Source organism: Triticum urartu, chromosome 7, assembly GCF_003073215.2.
Source record: "Triticum urartu cultivar G1812 chromosome 7, Tu2.1, whole genome shotgun sequence".
Lineage (NCBI taxonomy): Eukaryota > Viridiplantae > Streptophyta > Magnoliopsida > Poales > Poaceae > Triticum > Triticum urartu.
The window spans coordinates 375,231,286-375,252,993 of NC_053028.1; positions in this window are offsets into that span (position 1 = coordinate 375,231,286).

Consider the following 21,708-nt stretch of genomic DNA (forward strand, 5'->3'; position numbering starts at 1 on the left):
GCGCATTATTTATAGAAAGCAATGGCACACCTAAGTTAGATATGGACCGAGCTGCACTGACTTAACTGCAGGTCCAGTTGCGTCACTGACATGTGGGCCAGACCCCTGTTGGGCCCAGATGTCAGCGACCCAATGCACCTGCAGTTAAGTAACTAAAGCAGCATCTCGTAAGATATGTTGCGTGATTAACGTAAAAACTACGTGGGCATATTTGTTGGAGTAAATTACGGGGGAGGGAAGGGGTGGAAATATTGCTGGTCACAAGGGGAGAGTCATGCATGCAGATTTTTTCCACACGGGGTGGAGTGGTGGGACCGTCGGAGGGAGAAGGAGAGTCAAGCAGGCATATTGTTTTCACACATGGAGAGGAAAAGATTTGGAGACGAATGGGCTTCCTGCAGGTATGGGCAACGGTATATAGTAAGTCATCTTGCATGCCGGGCTAGTATAGTCTCAAGTCATTAAAAACATACACGCCCCACACATGTTCATATTTCAAGGTGCACTAAATTATTGCATGAGATCATTAAGGCTGGCCATAATGGTGGTATCTTAGCTGGTATCATGCACACGGGAATAGCAAACATGCTGATGTGGCAAAGAATTAAAGAAGAGAGGGTGTTAGAGTAACTAGTGTTCATGCATGCATGCAATGCGATAATGCATTGGTAAACACATTTTTTGTGAAGAACGACAACATTAGTTAAGTACTTTTGTAGACTACAAAAACTATTCCACCTCCTCTATCTTGGTAAGAGTAGGTGAAAATTTTGAATCGAGCCATTTAAACTAGAAGGGAGGTAGTAGTACTCTAATAGCTAACCTTGTTGTGATGACTAGATAGGACATGGCACGCACCTGGACGGAGGAATTAGTCTGCATTGTGCATTTAAGTTTTGTCTGAAGTCAATGTACCTCTACTTTGACCAAACTTATAGAAAAATGTATCAACATTCACAATGTAAAATCAATATTTTTATACTCATTATAAAATGTAGTTCTTATACTCATTATAATCAGTACTGTAGATATTGATATTTTTAGTATAAATTTGGTCAAACACTTTGCAAACGGTTGATGAAAGTAAAAAGGACCAGAGGAAGTATCAAGAAAGCGGAGTAGGCAAAAAAATTGCTCATTTATAGACGGTCAAAGTCTCAAAGGGCACGACCACACGAGGGAGGCACGATGGTTGACGGAATTAAGTGAAGTTACATCCATGCGCCGGCATGGCGTGCGAACAGGCAGAAGCTATACCGTCAGGCCTATGATATGGGTCTAGTAGACATGACATCTAGTGGGTCCCGCATAGTACTCGAGAACTCTTTGGGGGCTTGCAGCCGTTTATCCACTGGCCAAACCAACAACGCCACGCTGTTCGCACGCCCTACTCGTCCCCGTCTTCTACTACTACCTTACAACAGTTCGCTCCCAGTCGCCCCTTCCTTTCACATTACACCAGTTCAGCTTCTCCTAACCCTCCTTCAAAATCCATGGCCTCCCAAATCTCCATGGTCGCCGCTGAGTACCATGTTAGAGCCATCAGCGGCGATGAGTTCATCGTCATCTACACACGTGGATCCACAACGGTGAAATCATGCCTTGCTCGCTTCCTACGCATGTTCAATAGTTCAAAGGATGAGTGGGTCGCTGGGCTAGATGTTGAGTACACCATAGTCTTGGAAAGAGAGAAGATTCTAAAGGAGGCAGAGAAGAAGAAGCCCGCCGTGATCCAGGTTTGTGTACATAACATGTGCTTGGTCTAGCACATATGCCATGCCGACATTGAGTGCCAGGATTTTAGGAACTTCCTCAAGGATGAAAGAGTGAAATTCGTTACTGTAGACTTTAGGAACGACAGGGATGTCCTAGGTCGGATAGGCCTCGTTGTAGGCCAGCCCTTCGATCTCTAGAAGGCAAGCCTGGTGTCCTCCTCTCAGCCTTCAATGCTGACCCTGGCAGCAGCCATGATTGATCCTTGGTAAGCTAAACTGAAGAAACCTCACCACGAGTTTCATCATGCATGGGAGTCGAAGACATTAGATGAAGATCACATCATGTACGCAGCAATGGATTCCTACCTTTGTTTAAATATCTACAAGGGTTGGATGAAGAAGTAGAGCCCAGTGTCTAGTTCAAGCAAAGAAGCGTCGGCGAAGAGGAAGAGGAACAGGGATGAGGACGAAGTCGAGGTCGTGGACGCGGACTCTGAGTAAGGTGGCAGTGCCGTCGCTCATGCTGGTTCTATTGTAGTGTCAAGTGGACTAGTTGCTTAGTTTTATTTCAGGGGAGTGTTGTGCTGAGCCCCCAACAGAACTATGTTTATGTTCTTTCTCATTATTTGAACTTTATGTTCTTTCTCATTATTTGAACTCTTTAGTATGTACAGTAGTACTAGTACTATGTCTTACTACTGTTCTTCTTGCAGTTGGTACTTGTCGTGGATTTGTCACGGCAGATGTCCTAGTGTGAGGACTTAGTCGCGAGGCCAACGCATCTATGTGGTAGCTTGAGAGGGGTTGAACGGGACGAGAGACGTGATGTTTTACCCAGGTTTGGCCCCTCACGGTGGAGGTAAAAGCCTACATCCTGCTTCATTGATATTGATGATGATGATCATGGTTACAAGTGTGCTCTATCTCGAGAGCTATTGTCTAAACCTAACTTGTCCAACTTGTGGAACTTGTCCCTCTTCTCCCTTTTGGGGAGCCCTGCCCCTCCTTATATATGTTGAAGGGGTGGGTTACATGTGGAGTCCTATTAGGATTAGGACTAGTCTATCTTCTAATACAAACCGGATACAAGTCCGGGTCTTGACTCCTTGTAAGGGAAATACACCTTTTCTCTTAAACCGGCCCACCATTAGCATAAACCGGCCTTCTGGGCCTTGGGCCTTGTCATCCGTCTATCCCGCCCGCCGGATTACCAGTGAGTCATAATGTTCAGGCGGGTTGCTTGTAAACCGCCAAGTTAGGGCGGGTCGCCAGTGAATCGCCAAGTGTCAGCCGGGTCTCAAGTAAACCGCCAAGTCCGGCCGGTTTATACTTCTGGTCGGTTTACGCTGCGGGGTATATCCCTGACATTAGCCCCCAGTTTAGCTTGGATTTATCCATGGTAAACTGATCATGTAAACAAACACAAGAACAACTTTGACAAGTTGTACTCCAGGTTAAAAATTCTTGTAAACCGGCACCTGATCATCCTTAAATCCTTGTTATTTCCTCTTTCTAGAAAATCCGAGTCAATAGACCAACTTCATAATCAATTTGCTTGCAGAAGATATTTTGTAAATAAAGAATCCATTCGAATCGGCCTTCAATGATCTGATTTGACAAAAATATTGGTCTTCAAATATTCAACTGATATTCAGCCGGCTTGAAGATGTAGAACTTGTCGGTTTATGATTACCACCATTATTGGGTTATAAAAACTGATAATTTCGGGTCATGATTGTTGCCAACGCCGGTTCACAACGCCGGTTCATGATTATTGATGACGCCAAGTTGCAGCCACAGGGTCATAATGATTGGTGACGCCGGGTCAATCTGGTTTGCTCAAACAGAGAATTTGAAAATATTTCTTCGATAATAATATAATACCTGTAGCCCCCAAGTCTTGAGCAGAACAAAGTGATGGCTTAAGACTTGCTTCAATATAAATACTACCAATTTTGAAGAAATCCATGTTGTTCATCCCAGTCACTAGTAAAAACTGAATACTCCATATTATGTAGCCCCCAAGTACCGGGTTGTCATGCTTGCAGCAACCTGGGACTTATAATTGCTTATAAAAACTTCAATCACTGTATCCCCCAAGGGCCGGGTCATTATGCAATAATGAGCAGGGACTTTGTAAATATAATCATGTAGACTTGAGCAGTGATGTGTAGCCCCCAAGGGCCGGCTTAGTAAGATAATACTGAACCGGGACTTGATATATACTTCAATGAAAATAACATCTTATAATGTAGCTTCCATCGTAGGGCTTGAACCCACGTCCACAAGGTTAAGAGCTTTGTGCTTTACCAACTGAGCAATGGATCCTTCAATATTATGGACGAAAACTTGTGTACCTTGAATTGTTGACAGGAGCAATTGGTAGCCCCCAAGGGCCGGCTCATTATAATATGATGAGTTGGATCTTCAATAAGACTAGTAAAAATGACTTTGCATTAGCCCCCAAGTGTCATGGTGCATGCTTGCAGCGACATGAGACTTGCATGTAATCTCAATTTGAATAATGTAGCCCCCATGTGCCGGGTTGTAAGCCTGCAGCGACTCGGGACTATTCCTTCCATTGTAGAATAAATCATATCCTTTGATAAAATAATAGCCATTGCGCTAAAGCGACTTTGAAAACTCAATAATACCGGTTATTAATAACCATAAAAGTCCAGCCATGTTGGCTATTCAAGATAATATAATCCGGTATGAAAACCTTATTCATTCAATATCATAATGAAAATTCAGCCAAATTTGGCTATTTGAATAATATAACCCAATGATTTATAAGCGCATAATTCCAATGGCGCAATCCAAATATATATACTGGCGACTTATAGTCCAAAGCCAGGCCGGTTTAACAAACCTGTTTCTGCATACAACAAGTTTAAAGTGTCCTGGCGGTTTACCGCCGGACGGGTCATAATGCCCAACATATAACCCGGGTTTATAACCAAGGATGCACTTAAGAATAATCAAATATGAAATATATCATACCTGTGACATTGAATCACATTGTTGGTTTTACCAACTTTTTGTAGTAAAGGTGATAACCCAAATGTTGAGTACTGATAACTCCTTCCATATTGTGCCGGTTTATGATAAAACCGTACCGGGTTGTGATAAACATCGGTTTATCCATATTCAATTCTGGCGACTTATAGTCGAAACCAGACCAGGCTGATAGTCTCCGGATTATGATTTGATAGTGTACTGACAACTTGCTCTACTTATGGAATTCACGTATGCATAATCCTTTATGTTCCTGCATATGGAAACTAAAAAGCATCCTCGTTGGTTGACCAACTGATTGTATGGTAGAGGTACATCAATCCGAAGTGCTGATAACTCCTGGCCCTCTTGTCGGTTCATGTAGAAATCATATTGGGCTAAAAAGTTGTTGATTTGTTCGTATAAGGTTGGTGGCATCTAGTCAAGACCATTCCGGAGCAATGCGCTACCAGTTTAGAATCTGATCATGTACTAACAACGAAGTGTTGAAAGTCATGCCGGTTTATAATGAACACCGGTTTGTCAGAAAAATGTTTATAAATCCCTTATCATGAAAACAACAAAAACAACAGAAACATGCAAGGCTTTTCATGGGCTGTCAGGCCCTAAATCGAGGCTTTTCATGGGCTGTCAGGCCCTAAATCGAGGCTTTTCATGGGCTGCCAGGCCGCTAAGTTAAACCATTTTGCAAAGCCTTTTTAAGATGGACCTCAATCTTTAACCAATCACCGATTTAACTTTAACAAGTTCAGGTTCCATGGGATTGACTTGTGAAACGTTCGATGGGTCATACCAGGTTTACCTGGATGGAGTGACTTACTTAAAGAGGCAGGATAACCCGGAGTTTTAGGTGTATACACCAGGCTTCCAAGCCATAGCTTGATAGCCCATTACAAGTGTAGATTCTAAGTTCATTTCGATAGCAAAGAATCCCCAAGTAACATTTTGAGTTGTGCTCAGTGGGTGCCTATGTTTGAGTTGTTGTTTTACAACACTCTCTTTGGCCCCGGATTGATTTGGCTTTGAGCCGATCAAGAGGTGTGACTATGGTTCGGATACGACCAAGCCCCCAAGTGATACTGTGGCATTACGCCGATCAAGAGGTGTAGCTATGGTTCGGATACGACCAAGCCCCCAAGTGATGTTGTGGCATTGCGCCGATCAAGAGGTGTAGCTACGATTTGGATACGACCAAGCCCCCAAGTGATCAATAATATGATAAGCCAATAAGGCAGGATACCCATGTTTGAACCGCGCATCATGGCAGCAGGTCCTCTTCGGCCACCTTTAACTTTTTGCAAGAGATAAATTCTTCTTGAACTGGATTGTAAACCGGAATATTCATTTTCAACTAGAAATTTTCTGACGGCCTTTCAACTCGAACTTGCGAGAAGTTAATTATTTTTTGAACCGGAAATTTTTAAACCGGATTTGAGAGCTTCAGAGCTTCGTAGGAGAACATATTTCCCTTGAACCGGATTTTAAACCGGCATTCTTCATTTTGAACCGGAAATTTTCTGACGGCCCTTAAATTTTCATCCATATGGTTGTAGCCTTCGGGACCGGGTTATCTTTCCCTCCAGCATTCTGGAGTTCTTGACTTCACTGAAAAGTCAGCAACCTTTGTTGAGTCATATCATTGTAGCCTCCGAGTCTCAAGGCGACTTGAGGAGTTGGCTTGAGATTCTTCATAATTAACCGTGATATAGACCGGTTTGAATCCTGCATGGGACAATTTGTAAACCGGAGTAATTGCTCTTTCAAGAAAGCAATATATAATTTATAAAAATATGCTGGATGGATTTCACCTGATGCGTCAGGTCAGCAATTATCACCGCGGAGTTGATGATCACCATGGTGAAACTGAAAACAATCACGGCCGAGTCGGCCACGGGTGCTGACAGATTTTTCGGCCGCGGCGTTTTAAACCGGTGTGGACGGGAGAGTCAGCAGTGGCGTTGTAAACCGGTGCTGTCGCGAGAGACGGCCACGACGCTGTAAGCCGATGCAGTTGTTCGTTGAATAACGACGACCACCTCGGCCGAAAGATGTTGGCGTGCCTTCATCTCCGCGGTATAATATCACTTTTTGTCGCCCTGCATAAACAATATTGCAGACCAAGGCAAAGATAAACTTTTTTTTGACAAAAACAACATGTGCTAATAAATCAAATTTGGATGGATATCACCTGATTTGTTTGGACGATGGATGATCCGTTTATCGCGACAGAGGTGGATCAGGCAGACCAGCGGCTCAATATAGCTCCGGCGGCTCAGGCAGACCGGCGACTTAATATAACCCCGGCGGCTCAAAACGGCAAGGGCGGCTCAACGCGGCTTTGATGGGTTGATGTAGATTAAGCTGCACAGGCGACGACTTGCGCACACTTGTTCCATCAGTAAGCGGGCGAAGACGCAGGTGCGTGATGGTGCTGACGTACATTTCATAGGCACAACATGGCACCACCTTTGCTGCACATTAAAATATACATACCAAAGTAATTGTTCTTTGATGAAAACAATATGTTTAATAAAATAAACTTAGATCGATCTCACTGATTTTTTTCCGGATGACCGATGACCCGTATACATCATCCGTGGATAACCCGGCGATGCTCAGGTACCAGGCAAATGTCAACTTGCCCGCTTGCTAACCCATTGCTTCTTCCCATTAGCTCCACTTATCTGATGCCACGAAATTCAGAATGTGCCTCAATATATGCAGAATTGATAGCTCTTTATGTTGTCTCTACTTCAGCTTTCCCTTCTCCCGCCTGGATGCCGTTGACAATGTCTGAAATACTTGTCTCATCATGAGAAAACTCCGAGGAAACGGCCACCAGCAAGACTGATATTTTGGACATGTCTATTAAGCGGTGTTTTCCACTAAATGATCTTCAAAAATTCTGCGGAAACCATGCTGTCTCACAACAATGTTTTTCACTCTGTATTTTCAAGCATAAGCACAATCTGCCAGGTGACTTTATTGAGACCAGGAAAAAATCCGCCACAGGTTACACTCCCATCCTTTACTCACTGAGGTTCAAAATATATATTGTGTACGTGGGCCTGGCCAGTGCGCCCATTGTTCAACCAAGCTACAATCAGGGTCAATTCAGTCAGTTCCATTAGATGTTGGTAAGGCAAACTTGATAACCTGCGAAAGTGCTCTGTCGTCCTCATGAACACAGCCATTCCACGACTCTTCTGAAAGAACCATCAACATTATTCAGCACTCCCGGCAGCGAGGCGGTAAGCCGGCAAGGTGAGCCACGGTGACGGCGGGTCGACAAGACGGCGGGTCGCGGCAGCGTGTTGGCTCGGAGCGGAGGTGAAGCCGCTCGCCCCTAGTGGCTCAGCGCAACCACGGCAAACGGACGCCGGTGGCAGCTCGGAGCGGAGGCGGAACGAGGCCGAAGCAATGGAGGTCGGGGCGGCTTGAGAGCTACATGGACGGCGTCTCAGCAGAGACATCGATGCAGCAAGGCCGGTGGAAGTGGCTCGGTGGTAGAAACGGGCGAACCATGGTGACTCGGGGAGGCTCTGGGCCAGCGGCAGTGGAGTAAGGTGGAGGGGCGGCTCGACAGCTGCTCACGGGCGATGACTCACTGGCAAGGCCGTAGCAGCTCAAGGACGACACGCAACAAAGGAACAAGGACGGCTGCTCGGTGGCATAGGTGAGCTCAACGGCAGCTCGCAGGAGGCTTACCACGGCGAGGCAGAGCAGCCATGGTGACTCAGCAGGCGGCTTGGGAAACAGGACCACGCAGGAGGCCCACATCCGAGACAGCAAGCGAGCCAGTCAAGAGACGGGTACGCAGGCGCGGATCGTGGAGGATTCCGGGTTGTGGCCGGCTCCGTTTCCGGGTCGTTGTCAAGGAGGCGAGGCGAATCCATCCCCGCATCTTCCAGGTCAGACAGGGCACGCAGGCGGAGGTAAGACCGGTTTCGAGGCGAGCAGCGGCCATCGGCAGCAGTGAAGTGGCGAAACGCAAGGGCGGCTCGGTCAAGCGGAGGTGAAGGGCGATTTGAACGAAACTGATGGCTCGACAGCCAGGGACGGCAGCACCGGGTCAAAGCGGTGGCGGAGACAGCTTAGGGCCGGGGTGACTTGGCAGCGGGGGCTTGACGGTGGCCGGTGGCGTGGACGCGAGCCATGGCGGCCTGAAGGCACCGCCGTGGCCACAATGGCCGAGGAGTCCTGGCCATATCCTCTTCTCCGCCAACTGACGTGGTCCACTTCTGGATCATGGCCATCTTTTTTATTCGACTTGCTAGTAGCACAGGATGCCTAGGCGTCACATCTTCGATTCCTTGTTCCTTCCAAATTGTTTTCGCTGCGGATCGGATCAAACTTGCAGCGGCCGGTCTGTTTGCTTGGTTTTTGACCGGAAGTAACCGACGACTTCTAGCTTTCTTCAGTAGATACATGCGGGCAGAATCACACGCATCCATAATCTAGCACGGTTGCATTGGTTTGTGTATCGCCATGACGAGTTTAGAACTGACGTAGATCCTTCAGCTCTTCTTCCTCCGAAAATTGCGAACTTCTCGATCCCTGAGATAGATCCCTCCAAAAACACAACACCGCCGTGCTCGAGCCCCACGGTAGGCCCCACGGTGGGGGCCAACTGTCGTGGATTTGTCACGGCAGATGTCCTAGTGTAGGACTTAGTCGCGAGGCCAACGCATCTATGTGGTAGCTTGAGAGGGGTTGAGCGGGACGAGAGACGCGATGTTTTACCTAGGTTCGGCACCTCACGGTGGAGGTAAAAGCCTACATCCTGCTTCATTGATATTGATGATGATGATCATAGTTACAAGTGTGCTCTATCTCGAGAGCTATTGTCTAAACCTAACTTGTCCAACTTGTCCCTCTTCTCCCTTTTGGGGAGCCCTGCCCCTTCTTATATATGTTGAAGGAGCGGGTTACATGTGGAGTCCTATTAGGATTAGGACTAGTCTATCTTCTAATACAAACCAGATATAAGTCCGGGTCTTGACTCCTTGTAAGGGAAATACACCTTTTCTATTAAACCGGCCCACCATTAGCATAAACCGGCCTTCTGGGCCTTGGGCCTTGTCATCCGTCTGTCCCGCCCGCCGGGTTACCAGTGAGTCATAATGTTCAGGCGGGTTGCTTGTAAACCGCCAAGTTAGGGCGGGTCGCCAGTGAATCGCCAAGTGTCAGCCGGGTCTCAAGTAAGCCGCCAAGTCCGGCCGGTTTATACTTCCGGCCGGTTTACGCTGCGGGGTATATCCCCGACAGTACTACTGCTCGTATCTTCGTGTTCCTACTATACTTAATATGTTCGTACTAGTAGTATAATTTGGGTCAGTCGATTTGTGAAAGAAGTTTGACGGAGCGAAGGAAGAAGACGGCAGAGAAGCTACCCCAGTATCTATATTAGGGTGGCATGGTGCCCATGATCTATCTTATGTGTGTTGGGTGTGGAATGCAGTTCAGCGGAAAAATGGATCGTGCCCGGGGTTAAATGGATGGCGGGGGGGGGGGGAGCAGGGGCGGGGGCAGACTATTCAGGGGGGGGCGGGGCGGTGGTGGCAGGCGGTTAGGCATGTGGCGGGCTGGGAAGATGAACAGTGCATCAATTTCGAAGGTTGAAGAAGCCCTTCTAGCCATCCATGTTGCATCCAACAGCTCACAAGAGCAGACTGGCCCAAATTGCTCCTTCAGATTGCAGGATCCACGTTGCATTCAAGATCTCGAAGGTAGATTCCACGTCCGCACCCGGTTTGCGAGCTCGGCGCGGGCACGACCGGCTTCTGCTGCGACAGCCACCATGCGCGCCTCCTCCATGCGGGCGGAGACGACAATGACACACTAGTTCCTACTCGCGGGCGTGCTGGAGCACGCGCTCGTCCTCCTATTTGTACGCTTCGTGCATAGACGTGGCTCCACCAGCTGCTCACGTGCTTGGCAGTGCGTAGGTATCGCGAGGAGGGACTGCAGACGACGTGAGCTGGTGAGCCTTCGGCTTCATGGCACAGGGATGGCGGTGACACGGCAGTGATGGGCAAGAAATTGTTGGCCGGAGCAGGCGGGCGCCGGCATGAGCAACGGTGGCGGCGGGATATTGATGAGTGCGCTTATGGTAGCTTAGTTTAGTTTTATATAGGGTTGGTCAAACGTAAAAGAAAACCATACTAGTACACATAAACATTAGAATGAGGAAGCGCTTATATTAGTTACCACAACCACGATACGGAATCATGTGCAAGCGCATGAACCGTGGCCACACTGTCGATCGAACGGTGTGCCACTGTGTCGCTCTCGAAGGACATCCACCGAACCTTTTTGTGTATGTGAAAACAATCCTCGAATATCACTCAACTTTTTTCCAGGAAAAGTTCTTTACGCTATAATATTTCCATATATTTGAATTTAGCTCCAGTTCGTGTTTATTTGGATTTGGACGTTTTAGGTGCGCCCTAGTTTTTTTAATAATAATTTTGTGTGTGTGTGACTGAGAGAGAACGTGTGTATGTGTCCATATGTGTGTTCTGACCGAAGGGAAATGTGGAGACGATGTGCGTGTGATAGAGACATAGATAGGCGTGAATGTGCAAGTGATCATGCATGGGTGAGACATAGACAGGTGCCAATACATTGTGTATACATGAGAGAACGGTTTTGTATTTTACTTGTGTGTGTGTGAGAGAGAGGGGAGCATCTGTAACCCAACAACCATCTCTCTCGATTTATTCGTCCCTCGATATTCATGCATCAACGCACACATTTTGACACCTCACTCGGCCCCTGCCTACCTCAAGGCCCGCACATCGCTCCCTATCTCGCACGCACAATCTCTTTGTGAAAACCCTATTTAGCATGTAGCTTTCCGTCACATACACACACATTTCTCTCCATAGGTTTGATTTCTCTCAATATCTGACACACACACACACACACACCACACACACAGACACACCCCCTCCCCCGAGCACACAATTCATCCCCATCCAAGTTTATATGGCGACCACTCTCGCTTGTGCTTCTCTGCACCCTAGCATGCACAACACCTCAATCTTCAAAGAGGGCATCAAGGAGATCGAAGACGGCGACCACACTGCACTAGAGAATGCGGGGCCATTTGGAAGCAGGATGATGTGATGACGGCTGACTTACTCCCCCCCTCTCCCGCACAAAATTATCAATCCCTCTCTCCCCCATAAAAAATTATCAATCCCTCAACCCACGAGATCCTTCCCCTCTCGTCCATTTTTTTCCAGCTCTCTCATCAAACTTGTTGTCTCTTCTCCTTCCACGTGTACAGAATCCGGATGCACACGCATCTCACGTATATTGCATGTCTCCATCTTTCTCACAGACCTAACTTATTCCTCTCTCTTTCTCTCTCTATCTCGCTCTGTCTCATTAGGTTTGTCTCCTACTCTCTCTTCCACATACATACAATCTTTCCCGCCCTATCTCGTCCATCTTCGCAAGCACTATCATCACGTTTCATTCACACATTGGGATGAGTTCAAAATGTTGCTTTTATAATGGATGATGTAGAGTTATGGTTGGTTTTGTTGCATCCTACAAAGTAATAACTATGAAATGCATTTAGATTCTCCTTTGACAGGGATTATGTGAGTTTGAGCATATTGTGAAGTACTATAGACCTCATATACATCTTGGAATTCAACAATGATTGTAACTATTGAATTGTATAGACCATTACATTCGAAGTCAGTAGCCTAATATATTTATTTCACAATTACAAAAAATTATTAATTCACTACAAACTAAGAAAACAAATGTGTACTCCCTCCGTTTTTATTTAAGTCCGCGTATTAGCATTGGTCAAAGTCAAGTTTTGTAAACTCTGAGAAAGTTTATAACAAAAATATTAACATATACAATAACAAATAAATACCATTACATTCATTATTGAATGTACTTTCACATCATAACATATTTTTTATGGTAAATGTTTATATTTTTCTATAAACTTGGTCAAACTTTAGAAAGTTTGACTTCGGTCAAACCTAATATGCAAAGTTAATAAAAACGGAGGGAGTAGTAGTAGTTACTAGTACTACTCGCTAGTTGCTTAGCCTAATCACCCAGCACGCCATACGAGGAGTTCAGTGTCACAAAATTTTGAGGTGAAAGGATCAAGAAGAGGTGTCTAGAGGGGATGAATGGACTCTTAACAAAGAAAAGTAGCAGTTTTTAATTTCTTCAAGTTAAGGTGGAGTTTTATGACAAGTTTAAACATTCACAATACATTCAAGCAAGCATGGCAAGAGTATATAAGCAGCGGAAAGTAAAGCATGCAATTTGCAAGAAAGTAAAGGGATGGGATTGGAGTGTGCAAACACAATTGGAGACACGGAGATTTTTTGCGTGGTTTCGATAGGTAGTACTATCGTACATCCATGTTGATGGAGACTTCAACCCACGATGGGTAACAGTTGCGCGAGCCCACGGAGGGCTCCACCCACGAAGGGTCCACGAAGAAGCAACCTTGTCTATCCCACCATGGCCAGCGCCCACGAAGGACTTGCCTCACTAGGGTAGATCCTCACGAAGTAGGCGATCTCCTTGCCCGTACAAACACCTTGGTTCAACTCCACAATCTTGGCGGAGGCTCCCAAGTGACACCTAACCAATCTAGGAGACACTACTCTCCAAAAGGTAATATATGGTGTGTTGATGATGAACTCCTTGCTCTTGTGCTTCAAATGATAGTTTCCCCAACACTCAACTCTCTCTCACTGATTTGGATTTGGTGGAAAGATGATTTGAGTGGAAAGCAACTTGGGGAAGGCTAGAGATCAAGATTCATATGGCTGGAATGGAATATCTTGGTCTCAACACATGAGTAGGTGATTCTCTCTCGGAAAATGAATGCTGAAGTGTAGGCACGTTCTGATGGCTCTCTTTACTAATGAAGGAAGGGTGGAGGGGTATATATAGCCTTCACACAGAATCTAACTGTTATACACAATTTACTAAGCTCGGTGGGACCGAATCTGAAAACTCGGTGATACTGATTCAGTTCAAAATGTGAACGTTAGGTTTTTCAGTGGGACCGATATGGTCAACTTGGTGGTCTCGGACTTCGGGTTCCGGCAAAATCCTTGAGGTTCGAACACTTGGGTGAGCACAAAGATCTCTCCCTCTCTCTAGCTCGCACACTCTACGATCTCACGGCCTAGCTCGACGAACCCAAAGAACATGAGACACAAGATTTATACTGGCTCGGGCCACTGTTGTGGTGTAATACCCTACTCCAGTGTGGTGTGGTGGATTGCCTCTTGGGATGAGGATGAACAGTTACAAGGGAAGAACAGCCTCGCGAGGAGAGGTGTTCTTGTGCTTGGTGAACTTCAGTGGTTGGGGTGCTATGGATATGATCTAGGTCTGAATCCCCCTCTCCTCCTATGGTGGTGGCTAGTCCTATTTATAGAGGCCCTGGTCCTCTTCCCAAATATTGAGCGGGAAGGAATCCCACAACGGCCAAATTCGAAGGAAGACAACTAGTACAAGCCATCCTGACAAAAGTAGTCTTCGCCTGCCAAAGGATCTGGTGGTGACGCTGTCTTGGGCTCCACGGTGACCTCCGTCCCGTCGTCCTGCTGGTCTTGGTCTTGTTGCACCGATATGGAAACCTTTGCATGATGCCTCGGGACTCCTCGTTTGCGATTGCCCCTTTAGCACCAAAGAGGAAACGAGGACATTGTGTGCGCTGGCGCCCGCCTGGCTCCAGTCGGCATGGCTTGTGTCACAGGAACCTCGTGAGGTGCCCCTCGCCTTGATCTCTGCGCCCCTCATGAGCCAGCCTAGTGAGGCCACCCTTGAGGAGGTGTTTCATCGTCCACCTCGCGAGGCTTGGCCCCTCGCGAGGGTCTTGAATGTTTGCTCGTGAAGATGGGTCGTACGGGACCGCTGGTAGAGCCACGCTGTAGGTCGTAGGCAGGCATGTCTAGGGACCCCCGTTCCCAGAACGCCGACAGTAGCCCCTGGGCCAAAGGCGCGCTCGGGCTTGGCTTCAAGGCGAAGCCAAAGGGCAAGCACAGAGAGCCGCGGGCCCCATCAGCCTACGGCCGCGGTTGGCGCGTGGCGACTGATTGGTCGTGGGCGTCTCCGCTTCCCCATGCTACCTCGGCAACTGCCTGACTTGACGGGTCCTTGCTGCATGCAGAAAAAATATCATTATTACCTTAGATCGCGGAGGCCGGCTATTGGCCTACTCCCGGCTATAAATGGGAAGTGGGGGGTGGAGCCCACGTCACCCGTCTCTTCCTGGATTCTCTCGCTTCTTCTTCTTCCCTGCTCCACTACTCGTTAGTGCGGTCATAGCACCGATACGGAGGTTCTCGGCCGCGGAGGAAGGCAAGACTCCCCTCAATGAGCCCGAGCTACTCCCGCCGAAAGAGGAGGTCCCATCGTCGCAAGATGGTCATGAGGCCGGTAGTGTCGCAGCCGTGGTACGAGAGGCCACCTCCTGGGTACCCGTTGCCCTTGTACGCTCGCGCCGAGGGTTCCGGAGGGAGGAGCGACGAGCACCGCTACCTGCGCCAGGGCTGTGGTCGCCGTGCCGCGGAGACGCACGTCGTCGCCCCAGGGGTCCATGCCGCAGACTCCTCGCGCGAGTTCGTGCTGCCGGTGGCGATGCCTCCGAGAACTTGGATTCGCCTCCCGCAGTTCTTCACCGCCGAGTGGTCCTCTCGAGCTTTGGCTGCAGCACGCTGACTGCGACGCCCCGGCGACTAGAGCGGAGGTTGAAGTCGTCGCCCCTGGGAGGATCTTCATGACTCGAGGCTGGGGCGAGGTCGCCCGAGTCTGCTGTGCGTACGGTGCCCTTGCCATCCACTTCAAGTATGATGGCGCCTCCATGCTATTCTTCAAGGTCTTCGACGAGGAAGGCCGCCGCTTGGAGTGCCGCCCTGAAGGGAGTCGCCAGGACGGCGCAGCGGCTGGCACCGGGCCTGCCGCTGGCCTCGCCCGCAGCTCCTCCAGCGACAGTGGTGACTCCTGGTGGTCCAGCGACTCTCCCGAGCTTGTCGAGTCTCAAGAGATGAGCGACGATAGCTACGTGCCCCCAAGCTCCTGCCGGGCCCGGACCAAGGCCACCGCGTCCGGCCGCTGCCGTCGCTGATCTGGATGGGGTTGGCGCTGGCCTTCCGTGGCCCACTATTGATGATGGTGTCGGCAACGTCCGGCGCGTGTAGATAGAGCTCCTAGGAATTCCCTTCCTTTTGTTCCCAGCGAGGAATCGAAACAGACCCCGTGGGGGTGTGTAAAGTGTCTGTAATGTCTTTTATTGATATTATCCTTATTGTGAAAATTTGTGAGCGCACGTCCTACTGAGGCTCGGTCTCCCCTTTCCAATCCCGTGGCAGCTTGGTGCTCTACGCTGACAGGTCCCGGTCCCCAGGCAGGCTGCAGCCGTTGCTGGTAGGCTAGGTTGCGATGTCGTGGTCAAGGCCAGGAGGTGAGCGGCCCGGGGTCCAGTAAGAGCTCCTGAGACACGATGCTCAAGAGGTCCCCTTTAGCGTGCAAGCAGCTACCTGAGGATGGGAGAGGGAGGCGACGTTGCTGCAGCAGGGCAGCAAAAAGGCGAGAATGTTATGCCGCAGAGCTGGGTCGGTCCAGGTACAAAACTTATCTTGGCGTTCCGGAGCCGGTTTCTCATGTCGCGCTAGACCTGGGCGTCAGCCGCTGCTGGGAAGCTAGGTTCGGCCCGTGCGGCCCTCACCCTCTTTTCCATACTCTTCTTGCTTCTCTACATCCTTAGGTCTCGGCCCTCGAGCGAGCTCAGCCGCCGCTGGTATGCCAGATCACGATGCCGTGGTCAAGGCCAGGGGGTGAGGGCTGGACAGCCAGTAAGAGTTCCTGAGTCGTGATGCTCAGGAGCCCCCCTTTTAATGCGCAAGTGGATTGCATAGGAGAAGAGAGAGAGTCCGTGGTACCACCCCCTGTAGTCCTCGGGAAGTTCCTGCAGGTTAGCGCGAGGAGGGGCGCAAATCGCCACGGTGATTGCTGGTCCGTCGTTGGCATGTGGGAAGGTACTCCCTACTACGGAGAGCCCCCGGGGCGTGTACAGCCCTGCCCTGACACGTTGCTTGCACGACAAGGCTAGACGAGGTGTATCTGGGCACTCGTGAGCCAGCACAGGACTCATGAGGCCCTACCTCAAGGCAGGTTGTGCCTGGTCTTGATTCTTGATGGCTGTGGCGTTCCTGCGAGATGGTTAGACAACCTGCGCCGAACGGATTTCCTGAGGCTATCGCACGAGAAGGTCAAGCACCAACGACCCCAGGAGGTGACGTGAACGGGGCCGGCCCACCAGACAGAGCTCAGCCGTTGGATTTATCGATGCTGCAGGGACGGGCCCGAGCACAGACGCCGTGCCTAGCCTTCTTATGCGAAGGATCCTGAAGAAAGACAATCGGTGCGCGGCTCCCATGGTGGGTGACGATCGAGCAGGTGATATCCATAGATAGATTACGCATGAAAAGCAACTAGCTTAGGTAAATGCGAGAATGATACATGCCACTGGGTTGGACCCGAGCGGCCTAGGGTTAATGCTGCTCGAGGGGCGCTCCCAGCAGAGTGTACTGAAGATGCAAGCGGATACGTGCCGCAAGGATGGACCCACGTGGCCTAGGGATGATGCAGCCCAGGGGGCGCTCCCAGCTGAATGAACTTGGAAAAATGTCACCTGGTTTGGTTGCCGAAGGAGTGTTGGGGTAGTTGAAGACACGTAGCGAAGAAGTCGCTTCTCATGAGCCGTCGAGGCCCTGAACCTCGGGAGGCTCTAGAGGCTCAGTTATCCTCCGGAGGGCCGTCTCCATATCCGCCAGGACCGCGTGCTGCCTGGCCTCCTGACCTGCCAGGATGCTCCGCATATTGCGCTGGAAGGCGGCAGCCATGCTCGGCAGACCGAACGGCATGCGAACGTAGTTGTGAGGCAGGCCCTCACACCGGCCAGCACGCGAAGGCGATAAGCGCTCCTGAAATGCAGCCGTGTTGAGCCCTAGGATGTCGATGCAGATGCGCAGCTCACCACCCTCGCCTGGGTGGGGAGCAATGCCAGGTGGGCGGCGATCGCCGTGTATTGCTCTTGCTTCCTGAAACTCATGAGATGCCTTGGTGATGAACTCCTGAGCGTCGGGCGCTCCTCGCCCGGTGTCCTCCTGAGGGAAACATGCCGCGAAGCACACCTTCACGCGGTGCCCGAGCGCCTCCCTCGTGATGTTGGCCAGGTCTGAGGCCCTCCAGAAGAGAGCCCCCGAGCCCTGCCCGACGAGGGCGCCGGGCACGCCTCCCGATCCGAGGAAGGAGGCGCCCCAGGCGCTAGCGCGGATCCTAAAGTGGTGCCGCTGGAGGTGCCGCTCCCTTGAGTCTCAATGCGGATTAGCTGCTTCTTCTTCTTGGGGTTGGCCTCAGGAGGGTACTATGCACCCGCGCTGTCAGGGTCTTCGATTGTTGCGGCTTGGAAGGCGTGCTCGAGGGAGCACACCGCGTCTCTTTCTTCACAAGGGACCGTGATGATTTTGCCGCTTCCCGACATCTTTAGGATGTTGTAGCCATGGTGGGTGACTGCCATGAATTTGGCTAGTGCTGGGTACCCGAGGATGGCATTGTACGGCAGGTAGATGTGGGCGACGTCGAAGTCAATGAGCTCAGTGTGGTAGTTGTCGCGCTGACCGAAGGTGACAGGGAGGCGAACTTGCCCTATCGGGATGGTGGAGGCGTCTATCACTCCTGAGAAAGGTTTGGTGGGCTGGAGCTGATCGTATGGCACTTGAAGGATGTCGAACGTCTCGACAGACAAGACACTGAGTCCTGTGCCATCGTTGATGAGGGTCTTGGTGACTTGGACATTGCTGATGATGGGTGAACAGAGCATCGGGAGGACGCCGACGGTTGCCGCGCATTTGAGCTGGTCTACCGAGCTAAAGGTGATGGCGTACTTGGACCACCTGAGCGGGCGCGTAGCCTCAAGCCTAGGGAGGGCTGCATTCACTTCGCGGGAGAACTGCTTGAAGCCGCGCTGGGAGGCTGGTGCCTGAGCGCCACCCAAGATGCAGGCGATGGTGCGCGGCTCCTGGAAGCCCCTAGACCCTTCATCCTATTGATGGCCGTCGTTCCTTCTTGGTGGCAGCGGCAGCGGAGGGAGACCAGGGTTGCCCTGAGGACGATTCTCACGAGGCTGGTCCCTCCAGGCACCCTCACGAGGCTGGTCCTGCCAACGATCCTCGCGAGGCTGGTCGTGCCACTTTTGGCAGGGCCCACGGTCGTCCCAACGTCCTCCACCTCGTCCACCTCCTCGGCCGTAGCCCCGGTCATTGCGCTCGGGGCGTCAACTGAAGCGTCCGTCTCGAATGGCCCTCGGCTCTTGACAATCGTTGTTGTTGTGCGTGCGCATGTTGTGGAAGGCACAGAATGTACGGCTTCCCTTGGACGACTCGGGAAGATCTCGGCCGCGCTTGGTGCCCGGTTCTGCTGCGAGTATGGCCACCCCTTTGCGCTTCATGTCCTTGACCTTGGCGTTCTTCTCCTCTGGATCCGCAGCAGGGAACTCGAGGAGGGAGAGACGCCCCTCCTCAGCCCTTGCACACTTGGTTGCTATGTTGAACACTTCCAAGGTTGTGCATAGCTCCTCATGGATGGCGAGCTCCTCCTTCATCTTGACGTCGTGGACGCCATCGGAAAACACTGAGCTGATGGCCTCGTCCGTCACCTTGGGGATCTTGATAAGAGCGCTGTTGAAGCGTTGGGTGTACTTCTGCACTACCGGTTGTTGCTTGATTCGGTGCAGGTCACACGCGACTGGGGGGCGGTCACGAGTGCCCTAGAAGTTGGCGATGAAGTGGTTGCACATCTCATCCCAGGAGGAAATTGAGACTAGGGGCAGGTTCAGGAGCCATGAGCGGGCGCCGTCCTTGAGAGCCATGGGAAACACGTTTTCCATGACCTTTCGTCGCCGTTGGCCGCCTCGATGCTCAGCTCGTAGAGCTGCAAAAACTCCGCAGGGGCGGGGGTGCCGTCGTAGCGAGGAGGCAGATCTGGCTTGACCTTGCCCGGCCAGACGATGCTACGTAGCTCAGGAGTGAAGGCGCGGCAGCCCGCCATGGCCACCAGGGCCCGTCGTGGCGGTGGAGCTTGAACTTGGCGTCCCTGTGCCGCCGCGGCAAGTGGCACATGGCCCTGCCGCAGCAAGCGATCCTGACGTGGTGGTGCTGGAAGCGCTCGAGCATCTTCTTGCGTACGAGGAACCTCCTGGCAACTTCTTTCTTCGTGCGCGGGCACACGGCACGGCGGATCACGCCGCTGGGCCGCACATCTTGGAGCGAGGACGTCGTCTTGATGCGGGGGAGGCTGAGGCGCTCCATGAGCCGCGCACCTTGGCGCGAGGGCGCCATCTTGGTGATGAGGGGGCGGAGGCGCTCCATGAGCCACATCGCCCTCAGCCGGGGGCGGGCGAGGCAGTGAGAGGGATGGTGCAGGAGAGCCCCCCGCGGTGCTGACGAGCTAGGAGATGCGGTCCAACCAGTCGTCGTAGAGGTCGTCGGCCGGGTGGTAGCGCAGGAGCTCGCTTTCCATGAGCACCGCGGCCTGTGTGTCCGTGGGGGACGGCGAGCGTGAGACAATGAGACGGCCGAAGTTAGCGACGGGGTGGTAGTGCGACCGTCCCGCCACACAGAGGGGTGCAGTGAAGAGGCTTGCTGCTCGTTCGCCGCCCGGCCGGTGGCGGTGTTGGTGGCAGGTGACAGAGAACGACAGGGAGGTCCACCGACAGGGGCTGTCTAAGCAACACGGGTGGCGAGAGCGGCCCGGCACTCAGCACGGGCCCGGCGAGCGTCGGCCATGAGCTTGGCGGAGTGGTGAAACGCAGATCGACGAAGATGAAGCTTCGGCGCACCCCTACCTGGCGCGCCAAATGTCGGATTTTGGGTTTCGGCAAAACCCTTGAGGTTCGAACACTGGTTTGGGCCACCGTTGTGGTGTAATACCATACTCCCGTGTGGTGTGGTGGATTGCCTCTTGGGCTGAGGACGAACAGTTACAAGGGAAGAACAGCCTCGCGAGGAGAGGTGTTCTTTAGCTTGGTGAACTTCAGTGGTTGGGGTGCTATGGATACGATCTAGGTCTGAATCCCCCTCTCCTCCTATGGTGGTGGCTAGTCCTATTTATAGAGGCCCTGGTCCTCTTTCCAAATATTGAGCGAGAAGGAATCCCACAATGGCCAAACTCGAAGGGAGACAACTAGTACAAGCCATCCTGACAAAAGTAGTCTTCGCCTGCCAAAGGATCTGGTGGTGACGCCGTCTTGGGCTCCACGGTGACCTCCGTCCTGCCGTCCTGCTGGTCTTGGTCTTGTTGCACTGATATGGAAACCTTTGCCTGATGCCTCGGGACTCCTCGGCTGCGCTTGCCCCTTTAGCACCAAAGAGGAAACGAGGACACTGCGCGCTGGCGCCCGCCTGGCTCCAGTCGTCATGGCTTGCGTCACAGGAACCTCGTGAGGTGCCCCTCGCGAGCCATCCTGGTGAGGCCGCCCCTGAGGAGGTCTTGCGTCGTCCGCCTCGCGAGGCTTGGCCCCTCGCGAGGATCTTGAATGTTTGCTGGTGAAGATGGGTCGTACGGGGCCGCTTGTGGAGCCATGTCGTGGGCCGCGGGAAGGCAAGTCTGGGGACCCCTGTTCCCAGAACGCCGATAGGTGGGACCGACGTGCTATGGTTATGGTAAAACCTCATCTCGGTTTGATCGGTTACATAAACTTGGTGGGACCGGTTTTGTTAATAAGAAAAATAGAGAGTTGGTCAAGCAAACTCGGTAGGACCATTGTGACTTTCTCGGTGGGACAGAAATAATTGCGATAGGCAATAGAGAGTTTGCAAGTCCATCTCGGTGAGACCGAGATCCCATCGGCGAGAACAAGTTGATTAGGGTTTCTGGCAATGGCTATGTCAAGTGAACTCGGTGGCGCCGG